Raw genomic sequence first — 14405 nt, forward strand, 5'->3', positions numbered from 1 at the left:
AAGGTAGGACTTAAAAATTCTGCAATGTAATGTCAGGCAATCCATTCCAGCATGTATTGATAAAAACATATTAAAATACTTATATAATGAATACATCATTTTATTGGCATCTTTCCTTTTGGGCAAATGCTGGACATAACATCAGCACAGTAACTATAACCAACAAGCACTGTTGCAGGCCATCAAACCAGAATTATTCCAGTGTTTCCTCATGCATTAAACAGTTTGAAAGCCTTGAAAGATACTCCACCGTACTGCCTCTGATCTTTTTAAATCTTGAATCTCAGCTTCAGAACCTTATCTGAACACTTTGGACTACACAGTATTGCAAAAACCACTAGCTCTTGTTTGATTTTGAAGCCTGCAAATAGCTTGCTTTCCCCCTGCCCAGGTCTTATTTATTTATTTATTTATTTATTTATCTTCAGTCTTCAGAGGATTGATTCTTCTCTCCCCTCACATTTCCTACAGTACTGGAAAATGCAATTTGCCCCAAATAGTAAAGCATATATTTATTTGATTACAGCTGGTTTTATTATTTCAGTTTAGATCTGTGTCACCTCTCTGGATACAAAGTTAATGACGAAGGTCAATGCCATGTATGTTTCAGTACCTTAGCTGCTACTGTAAAACCTTTAGAAAAGCTCCACACAGGACCATTAGCAATCAAACTTTACAATACTATGAAACCTTCAACAGCAATTAATTATGGACAATCTTACCCAGCTGACCCAGATGGAAAGCCCCAGAAAGCACCTCTATGCAGAAAATGTTCAGCATGTATTTACACAGTGACAAAGGAAACACCACAATGCAGATGCTGGTCCTGGTTTGCAGCACTAATCAGGAAATGTCCCCACCTTAGGACACCTTTAAACACTGTGGACCTCTCTAATTTCTACATCCTCCCAGATCTACCAGTCTGATGGAGCAGTATTTTACAGGCAGGCAGTACTATCTAGTAGAAATCATCCAGAACACCATAAAAACCCATCCAATAATAAAATGAAGTGAAACAAAACCAAACCAAAATGAGGCAAGGAGAGGGAGAAAAAAACCCCATCAACGCTACAAACAAACAATTAAAGGACAGGTCCATATTTTAAAGCTCTAAGATTACATTTTTTCCCCACCCAACTAACTTTGGCTACTCTCCTCATGAGTGTGACCCAAAACTTCTTAAACCTACTTCTCCCACAACTTCCAGCCAGCCATACCAGTTCTACATTTGAGTAATTCCTACATGGAACTGCAAAATGAGACTCGGTTCAGATTTTGGTCTCCAGACCCTCACTGTCACCTCTGACCCAATCTATACACACACACACACTTCTAATTCCAAGCCACAAGTATTAATTCCTTCTAACTGTAACTTGCATTGTTCAAAGATGGAAATAACATTGTCTAATTTACACTGCTTACATGTATTGAATTAGGATTCCTGTCTGCAGCCAGCTGCAGGCTGCTTTGTAATGTACTACTTGTAGTAATTTGTTTTGGTTTTGCTTTAATTTGTAAATCACTCACAGGCTTATGTAACAGATGGATGCTTTACAAAAATGGATATTTAAGTAAATAAAAATTAAATACAGTCAGCATGACAATAACTCATGAGAATAGTAGGTACAGATCCTGTAACAGATTCCCACATGTAAGCGAAAGGTGGTATCACACAGTCCCTCACCCGGTGGCAGCGCAACCAGCTCCTTGCGCGCACAGAACAGACAGACATCATCTAAATGAGGGGGCTCCCAGTATGCTTTTGGGGATTTGTTCCTCAGCTTAACTCAAGAAGCTGGCAGCTGACTACATGATCTACCTCCCAATGAGACACCACCACCCTTTGTTTCATTTAGTTTAAGGATTTGTAAGGAGGAGGGTGAGACCTTCAGCAGCTGCTAAGTCCTACTGATCAGAGAAACTGGCAGTCAAGGGTGTGATTGTCATGGGGTTACCCTCGCTGTCATAGAAACAGCAGGGAATCAGGAAGGTGCTCTTAAATGATCCTTGCCTAGTCCTACTAGTTATATCAACCTATACCTTGTTAATTTTCAGCAAAAAGTTGTTTGGCTTTTTTCCCCCAGCAGAAGTAAGGAAAAATTGCATAGATGCCTGTATTTCATAGACAGCACACTACTTATGGATACTGTGTAGCATATGCTTCAATATTTACATAGTGATGGCTTTCCATAAATCATTGTAAGTATGTATTATGCAAAACTAGATAAAGAGCGAATAGGATTGTCATTTTTTGATAAAACTTAAAATTAACAAAAAATCTAACCATTATCCCCTTTGAATTAAGCTATAACTAGCTGGGGATCTCTCTGTATATGGTAATACTTGATTAGAGGTTCAAGTCCTTTCATACATGTAATCGATTTCTTGTTTCTTACAATCTCTCACGCTAAATTTTCTCCCCAAAGCCATTAAATCATATCCACATTTAAATATTTCATGACAAAAGGTTCCAATTTATATTACTTTTTTCAGCTCATAACTGATTAAGCCAAGCCTCCTGTGACAATGTGTACAAGGAAGTCAGCGAGTATAGAGATACCACTGCACGCTTACAGCTCTAAGCCAGGCAGTACACAGGTAAGCCCAACCCGTACACCATACAGTGATGCTCTTCCTTCTTTGCCCATACAGCCTTTTTTTTATTTTTATTTTATTTTATGTGTGGGTAGCTCTCTCACAATTTCAGATGGAGAAAATCTTTTAATGTCCAAATCATATTAAATTAACCTCCAAGGATGCAAGACATAACCTTGAATCTTTTTCCAACTCTAAACACACGCTTGACTATTATTTTTATAGGTACAGAATCACATACACACATACTACATTAGATCTATAAAGTAATGTCATGGTTAATCACCCTGAACCTGCCTCCTCATTTTTGCTGACCATATGTTAGGAAGAGATGTGCCAGGATATATTAGGGCACATCTTGTCTTAAACTTCTGAGTCAGATAGAACAAGTGATGGGCATCAAGATTATTATCTTGGATGATACAAACAGGCTACAACAGAAGATGGACACAAAGATCACTGTAATTTTTAGAAGCTTAATTGGGGAGGATTGTGAAGATGATTCTTCACTTCCTGAGGGCCTTTAGGCTTTAAAAATTTCAAGCTTTCAATTCAGCTTTAAAACCTCCCAATTTAAAGACTGCCTATTTAGAAAATAAGGAGAGTCTACACAAACATACACTATAAACATACACTGTAAACCTTGAACTTTTGTTATGAAATCAGTTGTTTTAAACTCTCACTTTGTGTGAGAAGCTCCATTGACTCCTGTGCCTGCATTACCTGCAGGTAATTTTATATGTCTACACTCACACAGACACATGTATGTACATACATATACACACCACAGACTTTTTGCAGTTCTATTTTTATCTTACTAATTAACTTCTTGGCATAGGTAAAAGTATGCATACACCTGGCTGAATACATAGTGAGAGATGATTACACAAGAGTTGAGATTAATAGAAAGGTTACAAAAAAAGTTAAAATTGCTTCTTAAACAAGCCTTATGTTTTGGGAAGCACTCAAGGATTATTTTGGGGCACTACTGTGGTAACTTCTGAATACCACTCAAAGTTATATAGAAAAACACATTGCTAGCCTTCATATTTTAGCAAGTTTGCATACACACCATAAACTGCTGCTTTTGATGTGTTATCAGCTAAGTATCCATGTTACAAAACATTACATAGATACATGTTTGATTAAATAAGCAAGCCTAGTGTTTATCACAAATCTTTCTTCTATAAGCCCTTCTTAAAGAGCTATACATTTTCTAGCTGATCTCAAAGAAACATTTTGAATGCAGCTGTAGCAGCTGAAAAGCAGACTGAAAGATATTCATTTGGTCATACTATAATTGCAGAAGATGGTTTTAATTAGGGTGTAGACAGAAAAAAAAAATCAACATTTGTTTCTAATAAAGAAAAGCCTACATAATTTCCATGATTTAGGGTTTGTTGTTTTTGTTTGGCTGAATTTCCCAGGAGCATCTCTTTGCCTCCCAATTAAATTTTAAGCTGTTACACTATGGGTAGTCCTACTACTCTTGGGGTAAAAGTTACCAGAAGTGAGCAGCAGCACACCAACTCACATGAATACAGATAGGGCAATGTGCAACACCTCTTGCTCATTTTGGCTAATTCCCACTGACCTCAGTAGGACAGAAGTAAGCCCTATATCTAGTTTTCCACAGAAACGTACACTCACACATACAATCACATATTCTTTTTTCTGATAGCTGTTTTTACCATGCTGAACCTAACTCACCTTTGCTCCTGTAAACATGAAGAAAAGGCATGCATACTTGCTCACCATGATTATATATGTGCAACTGGTATGAGATTTAACATACCCAGCCTGAGCTAGCCACGGTTAAATTTTTTCCCCACATCTGTCACTTCTCATCCACCTCCCACCACCTCCCTTCACCAACTGAAACCATATGAACAAACTCATGTTGAAGTGTCAGCAGTCCTTTCCTTGAGTTATACTGCTGCAGCAGGAACAAACACAGTGCAGCACTACTGAGTTCTCAGTCAATAATGGAAATCTTTACCTTTTGGCTTCACTGCAGCCTCCACTCTGCTAGAAAAATCAAGAGTGATAGATCTTCTTCCCTTCTGACACCCTCTTTCTCTTACCTGTTGGACTTGCCTTCTTTGCCCCAAAGACAAAGGGTATGCATGAGGATACCAGCATGTTACCACAAAGGAAGAGAAAGAGGTTCTCTTTCCCCAAAGTATCACTGAGAATGACACTGGCAGTATATATTCAAATGCTTGTATTTACTTTTGCTGCCAGTTTGTTACAGTACTTGCTCTGGTTGCTCCTTAGACTCCAGGTCTCCTTATGTATTCAGCAGCAAAAAGCTTTGTGTTTTGATCAAAAGGACTCCCAAAGACCTTTGCAAACTTGACTAACTTGTATTGTAGACAGTGGGTCAAATCTGGCTGCACTTAAGATCCAGAGTAATTGCACTTTAAATCCGGAGTAATTCCACTGACCATGTTGGAAAGTAATTTTAACATAACTTAGCCCTGAAACATGATGTGGAACCAAATCTGTTTGAATATATATTGGGGGCGTACCACCATGGTGGAGCACAGCGGCTGTGTAACGATGCACAGGAGCACTGCTCAACGGTTTCAGAGTGAAAGTGAGGAACACTATGTCCCGCTGAAACTGCAGATGGAACGTAAGGAGGTGGAATGCAATAACCACAGCTGAAACCTAGCCAGGACACCGCCGTTAACCACCCACGTTCTCGCTAAATGGCCTACAGGGTCTTTACTGACCGAAAGTATGCAGGTCCTCTGTTTTATATCTCATCCCAATGACATATGCCAGCAGCACAGACTCCTGCACAAGCAACCTGCTGGAGCGCTGGTTCTGGACTAATTTGCAGGGAGCAGTATGAAGATACTGGATTCCCAACACATGATTCCTGTCAGGGATTGAACTTCCTCATAGGGCACCCCAACTGAAGAATGCCTTTTCATTTTTCAGGTTCACCAACCTTAAAATACATTTGAAAGCATTGCCCTGAAAGATGATGACACTCTGTCAAATGCCAACTATAAAGCATCCATGCAAACTGGGGGTAGGGGAGAGAGCCTCTTACTGTTTTCAGAAAAGAAACTTTAATTTGGACTCTTTCCTACTCTTCAAGAATGTGTATCACCTCTGCAACTCCAGTAAAACTATTAGGATGCAAGGGCACTAGTTTTAAATGCTTCTTCAGATTTTTAAAACATATTGTTTGACTTTTGATAAAATATTCACTTTGTTATGGAATGCTCTTGATTATGGACGAGATAAGAATGTATAATTCACAGGATGATGACTTTTTTTTTCTGAATAACACTGCATACAGCATTTTTATTTTTAAAACTATGATAGATCACTGTGGGTTACAATATATTTAATCACAGCAGCTCAAGCTTCATTTAATCATAGCAACTACATCAAGCCTCTTTACAATTGGGTGCCTGACAAGTTTTTTTCACAGTAAACCTCTGTCCACACTTGGATGAAAAGAATCTAAGCACAGCCAGAGCCTGATACTCTTCTTGCATTTACTAGCTTTACAGTGGTATAACTCCTGTGATTTCAACACAATTTGGTTTGATTTACAACTGTCATGTTGGTGACAACAATTAAATGGCAAAATATGTCACTCCTGTTAGCATGGATACACATTGATTCAGTAGCTTTAAAAAACATCCAAAGTAACCTTTCAGCAGTTGTCATTATCTCATTATTTATTTTGAAAAACCAGTGCCACCTCCGAAGTATTTTGCCCCTCTCCCCCCAAGAACTGCACAAATTTTCAAATGCAAACATTTTTTCCATTCACCATCAATTCTGGTTGAGACTTTCAAAAGATTTCTAAAGACTTTCCTAAATGAGGAGTTAATGTGAGGTGATCAGATGCTTCATGGTATCTGCTCATGAAAACATTTTTAATGGACACTAAAGGTGAAGCATTTTTTCTCACATTCATCAAATGGTAGAATATCAAGATTCTACAGAAATTAGGTATTCCAATTCCTTAAACAGCCTTGAAATCCACAACCTTGGACCCCAAGTATAGAGGAATATTTTGATACCTTTGCTTCTCTACAACTTGTGAGAGTGGAAAATTCATTGAAATGTCTCTGAAGTAGCTTTGCTACTAACTTGTGGCAAGTAACAGTGTTTGCCCTTAGGCAGACATGGCTCCTAGAAGCAATCAAACCACCAAGCACATGGTGTATGAAGGCAAAAATTCTAGACTCTATGAGGTGCCACAGGGACTTTTCAGGAGAGGACGTAAAAAGAGACACAAGCATGGCAAACCACTGAAATAATTCCAGCTATAAATTAACTTTACAACACAATTTTGCATGTAAGCGAGTAGGGAAGACGCAGCATTCATATAAAAATAGCAATGATAGATTTTCGTACTCACGTTCACCAATTTTTGCATATATAGTTGCCCATTTTTTAAGAAAATTTGCCTTGATACTATCAGTCCCTGAAATCACTTCTGGTTTTACAGTTTGGTGTCAGTGCTGCATAACTCAGTGAAAAGTAAAGTCATGTTAAGCCTCTTTTTCTGAGCCTCAGTTTCACCAACACTAAAAGAATGACACATAATTTTTATGAGAAACAGGGAACATTCATAAAGAGCACTGATGAGGTATTGTATTTGCAATACACACAGCCACGAGAGACACCCAGGCTCTCTTCAGCCAAGACCTTCGCAGTGCACAATGTGATAATACAAACAAATCACATCTGACATCCTTGCTCCATCTAACATGGACTGCACCAAAAGCAGGCCAAGACATCTAACAGTCAAGTCAAATCAGATTATCAGATGGTCGATTTCTCACTTTAAATCTAAACTGACTAAAGTCATAACCCTAACTGGAAAATGTAAGCAACAAAAGCTGAGCCTTCCCAGGCTTGTAAGTAAAACTTCCAAGGAAGTCAGTAAGAAATTTGCCTAACCAGGGGCATTGTAAGTAATTGAGAAGTTGCCCAAGGACAAAAACACTGGAGTAAAAGTGCCAATAAGTTATAGTCATAAACTGGATTTCATTACATGCTTGGTTTTCCGACTGAACCCAAACTGGGCCTCAATAAGGGGATTCAGCTGTACTATATGCTGGGTACATGAATGGCAGCAGAATCGGGATTTTGATTTCCATCTTCAGTATTCATCAGGGGACTATACATTATTACTTGCAATATATACACCACTGTCTTAATGAGGCCTTTTTCCTTTGATTGTTTACATAAAAAATTTACACCAAAAACCTGAGGTGTGTCATAGGTGGCAACATGATGCAAAAGGGAGACAGCAGGGTGCAGAAATGACACCAAAAAGGCAGAGGTCACTGCAATATAAAAATGCGAGGTACATGAAGTAAGGTATCAGTTTGCACATATTAGAGGCACTGAAATGCAAAAGAAAGTGGGGATATTATATTACAGCGTACAAAGTAATAATAACTGTGCCTGCATGTCTTAATACCCTCTTGTCCCAGCAGTCCTGACTTTCTAGGCAGCCCACTTCTCCACATTAACAGTAGTCATTTGGAGAGCAGCAAACGTGCCATTAGAAGCACTTTTACAAGTGTATATTCATCCACCAATTAGCTTAATGTGGCCGCTTTCTGCATATTTTCTATCCAGGCTTGCACAAATCTTATTAATATTTCCCCCTAGCGCTTTGACAGATTACCTTGTCATTATGCATCCTGGAGCCTTTTAAACAATATGGGTAAACTACTGTTTGCGAGGTTAATGACAATTATCCCCTAATTACTGCATAAGTCACTCAGTCCACTTTATCTCATAGGCAGGGTTCTGCTCTGTGTATCTGCCATTGTGTCACTGTAAATGAATCTTGTATAGCTATGTTTATCTGTCGTTGCCTTGTAAATTACACTGACAGAAGAATGAACAAATTACTGTGTGTCATCACTTAAATACGGCTTCTGATAAAAAAAAGTCCCACAAGCACAGCAGTTGAATTTTAGCCTGATCACAATTAGTAAACACATATTGAATGTTTTAGGAGATATATTTAGAAATGGGTGGGACACAGTGTGGTGGAAGAAGGCTCTGAAGTGGTAAGCCTAAGGGTGGTAAAACAGAAGAAATATAGAAAGCCACAGCAGTAGTAATGCCATGACCACCTCCTGAGAACTCTTCTTCTAATTTAACAGTTGATAGATGAGCCACTGATATTTTCCAAACAATCTCATATTCAGGCAGCGCTGTGCCGAATTCCACAATTTCTATTGTTTCTGACCATAACCACATAGGATTTTTCTTCCTTAGCTGAGAAATCCAAACACAAGTTGGAACAGAAGTAGCATCCATAAAACCACAGGCAATGCTAATTTAATAGATGCATTTGAGAACAATATCAAAGAAGATTAATAATTTGGATCATGTGTGCCCTGACTAGTCCTAGTGACTCCAACAGCACTGCTCAGTGCAGAAGCCAGAGCAGAATCTGGCAGGGAACACCTAAGTCAATGTATTGATTAAAAAAAACAAATAAAAAATTAAATTAGCACATTGCCTACTGTTTTCCACAGTGTCTGCACTTTGAGTCACCTCCTTGGTGTAATTAGAGTTCAACAGAGGCAGAGAAAAAATTCTGAGTTCAATTCACCCTCTATGGATTGAAGTAGTTCTACCTCAGGAAAGGAAAGCAGAATTGGCTTCCTGGTATGTTGCATTCTCTGAAGCAATTTCAAGTCCCAGTTAAGAGTACTCTACTGGTAGGACATCCCTGAGACCAGATATGTCCTGCTTTGAGAAAGAAAGTTGACTTGTTATTCACCTTGATTTCTTCTTTCACCAAAGACAGCTCATGACTTCAACAAGAAGCACATACATAGTCAATGCTCAGAGGCAAAGTAAGTCTATGGTAAAGAACATTAAAACAACAGCTGCTTTTTAAATAATGCATCTTCCTATATTGGTCTTGGAGAGGTAACTGACTGATAGCCCTAGGAACCACTGTCCTTTGCAAACAGTACAACAGAGACAGTGCATTTCCACTCCGACCTGGGAAGGTCCTTTCTTGAGTCAGGGAAGGCATTTTAGTACTGGTTTTGTACTGCTGACTATCACATTAATTGCAAAGAGTTAGTAACAAGTGTGCTTCTTATTGCGACTCAGGCTACAAATTTCATTTCCTCAAGCTCGGTGCAGTCAAAGCACATGAACTTCCTCTCACCACTGGCTTGAGCAGAAACTGAATCCTCTCACTCTCCCTCAGACCTGACATTTAACTCTTAGAACAGGCGTATTTCCCTGCTTCCCAGGCAAATGGATGATTCATGGAGTGAGATGCTCTTTTAGCTACTTAGATGAAACTGCCTGGTGCGCAGCTTGCAGGAAAACCAATGCATAACAGTGGGTATGTCAGTCCCGCATCCTGCAACGAGGTTACACAGTAATGCAAAGTATCAGCTTTGGGCACACACTTTATACACGTATGTATGATACATTCACAAATGATATATGCATTGATATAATAATGTTACATGTTTGCATATTTTAAATGTATTTGATTTTCCCTTATATTTTACACACCTCCTCATTTAGCAAACCTTACTGTTTCATACACATCCTAAAACATGTTCAGCACCAGCTTCTGACCAGTGCAGTACAAAAAAATGAAGACAGAAGGACACCATGCAAATTGGAGCAGAATTATGATTCCTGAAGGGTAACAATACAAGACTGTTTAAGCTGCTGTACAAGAAAAAGGAAATGTCAGAATTCTTCAAAAGCTGGTGATTATTTACTGCTATTTAGTGGGTTATACCAGCACTGAAAATCTTTTTATCATAGTAAAGTCTACATTACTTTGTTGGATTACAGTAGTGTCATATCCAGAAAGAATGGACAGACTGAGATATAACAAAATTACTGATATTACTGAAAATAACAGCAGTTTGAATGGAACATGGATGAGGACAGCACCTCTGACCATGCTCTCAGTATAGGTTGGAAGAAAAAGCTGTAGCGAAATGGTAAGAAAATGTAACAGCCATCACTGCCAGGGATAACTGAAAAGACTGATCGATTTTGAGTAAGCACTACCTCAAGGGTTTTGGTCCCACTAGGATTGATCTTTGTGTCTGTCCTGTGTTCAGTCAATGCAACTTTCAGCAGGGTATCCACTGCAGAAATAAATGGAAGTGCTGCAGTAACCCTCCACCCTCCCTCTCAGTATGTTATTTTCTCTCTATGCTGAAAATGTGGCTGATCGTAAAGTGCTAGGCAACAGATGGACACAGAACAGTTTAAGGACACAGAACAGTGTTATTGTCATGTACAATATTATCTGAAAAAATGCATTCCTAAATTATTAATATTTCTCTTTGAATTTGGAGGTTCCTTGGCCTCTCACTTTTGCTAATAGCAGCGAAACTCTGCAAGACAGAGACAAGTGTTAGACACTCATAACAGGTAAGTTGGCAGTCCCACCAAATGAAGGTAAGGACTGATACCTGTTTTCTATGCAGGCAAGCATGGGCCCTAAATGCAACATTAATCTTTAAGGGCAGGGAAACAATGCTGGCTGCTTCTGGGGAAAACTGTGAGACTGGTTTAACTGAACAATTTTTACAAAACCCCCTGGCAAAATAACAGAATCAAGTTAGGTGACAGCTAAGAAAGCAGACAGGAGAAACATAGTTACCCATGCCAGTTAGGATCTTTAAAAAAATTCCACATACTGTGCAATTTTTGCTTTTGCACATTTTGGGTTTCATCAGCTTGCTCCGAACAATCTCTAGAGATACCGAGTTACTTGCAGAGAACTCTATTCATTAAGGAACATTATTTACATAGGTATTATTCAGCTTTGCGTGAGATATTTTACATTTAAATGAAAGTATGTACCTTTGATCTAAAACTGATTCAAAAAGCTAAGTGATACTCTGCATGGACAAAGATCAGCAAGTGGTAAAGGTTGAGGTAAAGAAGAAAACAATGTAATATTTAAAATGTTCGTGGTGTTAACAAGACAGCTCGGTCACAACATTACTTATGAAAGGAAATTCTGAAGAGGAATGTGAACATTTAGAATTATACTAAACCCATTATTTTTGTGTATCAGTTATTCATAATTTCCAGGAATTTCACACACTGTGGAGCTTTAGCTACCATTTTCAGCTCTCAACAACAGTACAAGAAGAACAGAAACACGTTTTTCATGAGCAATTAATGTTGAGGAGGACACTGGAAAATATGATACATATCCACAGTATGGACTGCACAGGAGAATAAGCAAGAGAATGTCAAATGTTGGAGATTAACAAGCACCATTTGCTGGCCTAACCCTCTGTTTAGACAAAACTCAATTTTCCAAACATAACAGAAGTTCTGCTTGAGTAAATTCTTCAAACTCAAGTCATGCTGAGGCCTGTGCCACCCCTCTCATTCTTCCAGTCAAATGGCCTGGTATGGTATAATGGACATGAGCACATAAGTGACCTTGGTCCATGTGCAAAAAATCTTTATTATTTTTGGTCAGTTTGCAGCTCCAGAGCTACTGTTTGAACTACATGTGCAAATATCGTAAACACTTGGAAATTCAAACTGAGTGATCGAACTACACATATCCTTAGGTTTTAAAGAAGGGCCTAACCCATCAAACAGAAGTCTCACAAACTACAAACATTTGTCACCTGATAAGAAAACCAATCCTTTTGCATTTTTAATGCCTCTTCATATTGTAAAATCAGAAAAGAGATGGAGGGCAACCCCAAGGAAACTGAAGCTTTAATCCTAGACTCACCAGCCACTTCTTGTGTATTCCGGACAAATTACAGCCCTTCCATGTCTCAGATCCTTGTCTTTAAAATGGACACAGACAACATTTCCCCTTACTTCGTGATGATGTTGTAATGAAAAACATGCCACAGACTTTGAAAGGCTGAAGTCAGTGGAGCCCTACATATATGTAACCTTGAATAAACAGTTTATTGTGAACTTGACCTGCCTTAATGAACATTCAAACAATTCTGTCCTGCAGTAAGGTTTTAAATGTACTGAGCTACAGAAGAATTTAAAGGAAAAGACAGACTTAGAAAGAACCTATCTAGAGAGTTGCAGTAACATTCACACTCCTTTTCTCAGCAGAGGACAGTGGGACATGGCTGGAAGGATTCACTTCTACGATCAGTCAATGAACACCTTTTCTAGTTCATCCTCTCAGAGAACGACCTTTATTACACTACGTTGTGATTGTTTCATTCACGCTTATTATGTTCAGAGCTTCCCAAGTGAAATAATTCTCAAATAAAAATACCAATCCCACTTCCCCAAATGGACACCAATAAACTGTCATTAGATTACTTGTAGCATAGCAAACTCTGAAGGAAATAACAGTGCTCATACTTACAAGTTTCTTTTGATAACTTTACAAGCCGCCCTCTTACCTCAGGGGAAAGACAGACTCTGTCTTAATACAGAAGAGACTCCCCTGAATACAAATATTTGTTGCAAAGCAAATAAAATGAGTTATTTTCATAAAAAGAGAGCAGTAAGAACAGCTTGGCAAAATGCAAGCAAAAAGTAACTTTTAATGTCTTTGGCACATCTCCAGCTCTTAGAAATGGCATCCAAAGTTGGTCCAAGTGTGGCTGATAAAGCAGGCTTAGAGCTGCCTTTCAACTTTCACTTCTTAATAATAAAAAAAATCAATATATGGAGGATTACAAGCCTCTTGGTTTTGATTTGTATATCAAAAACAAAAGATGACAAGGTTATGGTGGTGTATGAAACTCCTCAGGACACAGCCACAATGATGCAAATATTTTATAACCTATTTATTTATTGCACTCTACTAGGAGGCTGAAATAAATTATTAAAATAAAATGAATGATTTTTTTTTTACCTATATCTATCTATCTATATCTATCTATCTATCTATCTATATATCTTACGTGGAAATATAATCCTGAACATGAGTTCTAAACCCCAGAAATTTAACAGATTACAGTTCAGACCCTAAATTAATCATAAATGTCTATTTTAAAATAAAACAAGGAATAGCCTGGATAGCAACCTGCATACAAACATAAATGCTCATATGGGGCCAAACGCACTGTGAATTACATTATGGAGCAAAGGGAAAGTATCATGGTGTAGAAAAGAGAGAACCAAGCGAATCTCTTTGCAATCACAGACTGTCTCAGCTGTTCCTCAGTGATGGCAATGTCTGAAATGAAACTGTTTAAACAGTTTTGTGAAGGAACTAAGACTCTCAGATTCGTTGCTCACAGACAGACCAGCTGAGCTTGGATCAACGGTGATAGTAACACAGAACATCTTGTATAGATGGAAGGCCACACTCCTGCAATCTTGAAAAAGGCAAATGGGAACTGAAGACTGCAAGCCAATGTCGATCTTGCCCACATAGGACAGTAAGGGTCAGACCTCTAGAGGGATCTGTAAAACTCACAGTAAATGGAGTCATCATTTATAAGTTACTTAAAACATACCTGTATGTCTTGCAGTCCTCTTAGTCAGAAAGGATTGCTGCCAAGTCATTAGAAATGCAACATTAGCGTTGTTATGTGATCAACTCCTGGAATTGTTTTCTACATTTTTTCTTTAGTGAACTACAGAGTAATTAATTCAATTTGGTGGAGCTAAACAGGCAAGGTTACCTATAACATGGTGGTCTCAATCCACATGAGCTTGAAGGAGGGGACCACACCTTCTAAAATCCATTAATCAAATCAAATTACTATGCAGAATTCACCATAGGAACATCACAGCAGTGTGAGCATAGTTAAACAGTTATACTGTGGTACACACATAGCAGCAAGGACATAGCAAAC

General features: G+C 38.4%; 1 protein-coding gene across 3 annotated transcripts in view; it reads right to left on the reverse strand.

The window, feature by feature from the left end:
* The window catches only part of BNC2 (basonuclin zinc finger protein 2), a 341392-nt gene that overhangs the window by 35752 nt on the left and 291235 nt on the right, over positions 1-14405 (reverse strand). The window lies entirely within an intron of this gene.

Source organism: Buteo buteo, chromosome Z, assembly GCF_964188355.1.
Source record: "Buteo buteo chromosome Z, bButBut1.hap1.1, whole genome shotgun sequence".
In the NCBI taxonomy this organism is placed as follows: domain Eukaryota; kingdom Metazoa; phylum Chordata; class Aves; order Accipitriformes; family Accipitridae; genus Buteo; species Buteo buteo.